The sequence below is a fragment of the Numida meleagris genome, chromosome 9 (genome assembly GCF_002078875.1).
Source record: "Numida meleagris isolate 19003 breed g44 Domestic line chromosome 9, NumMel1.0, whole genome shotgun sequence".
Classification (NCBI taxonomy): Eukaryota; Metazoa; Chordata; class Aves; order Galliformes; family Numididae; genus Numida; species Numida meleagris.
The window spans coordinates 11815350-11816469 of NC_034417.1; positions in this window are offsets into that span (position 1 = coordinate 11815350).

Here is a 1120-nt window from a genome sequence, read left to right on the forward strand (position 1 = left end):
AAAAAAGAGGGAAAAGAGAAAGAGGGGAAATAGGAGAAAAAGGAGAAAAAAGAAAAAGGAGAAAAAGGAGAAAAAGGAGAAAAAGGAGAAAAAGAAAAAAGAGGGAATAAAGGAGGAAGGGAAAAAGAAAGGGGGGGAGAAGAGAAAAATCAAGCTATTTAGCTTTCTAACTATTTAACATAAAGCCCAAAAGAGCTCCATCTGGCAGCCAGCAGGATTTCTAAATAATCTAAATAGTATCTACAAAAGAACCAGGCTGTCTATAGAGTAAGACAACTTCAACTTTTACAGCCACAAGAAGCCTTTATTAACATAAAAGGAAATTATTAAAAAAAATTAAGTCAGAATAGGAACAAGAGTCTGGCAAGCTGACAAAGGACCCCAGGAATCTCTGCATTAATCTTGAAATGCAGCTTTTGACTTTGTCTGCATATAGTGCCATAAACTGTGCGGTTTAAAAGAAACAAACAAAACAAACAAACAAACCCCTTAAGTTCAAACAACTGTAGTATAATAAAACCAGTTCTAAGAAAAGATTCAGAATCATTAAAATCAATGCATTATTCCTCACTTTGCAATACAAGAGGACCCCCAGTGTTTTAGCATAGTGGAAAGTATTAATACTTAATTACACAGACTTCACTGAGTCACGGATGAGACCCTTTATGTCCATAGACATCCCTCTTTATTAAGAAAATGGTTCATAATACCACTAATTATGTCAGTTAAATATACCTCCGAATAACTCTTTATATAAAATTTTGATAATTCATAATTTCCAAGTAAATAAACACCTCTCCGTATTTAATTTTCCAAGTTATTCACAGGAAGGAACTGGCCTTCCATTTCATACCTAGCCTGTACATTTTTTGCACCATTTGTGAATGAGCCAAGCCTGGTGATATTTTGGTGTATTGCACAAAATCCTTTAATGGTCTGGATGCCACTTTCAAGCTGCCACTCAGATTTTCTGTGTCTTGGCAGAGAGCCCACGAGTGACACCAGCGAGCCCTAAAAAAAGGTGCTGTGCTGATCCTGTGAAGATAGGGCAGAGTTGGAGCTCTGCTCTTCCTGTAGCTCTCCTAGGCTCCAGGAAGGGAATTTCTATCTTTGTCATTGC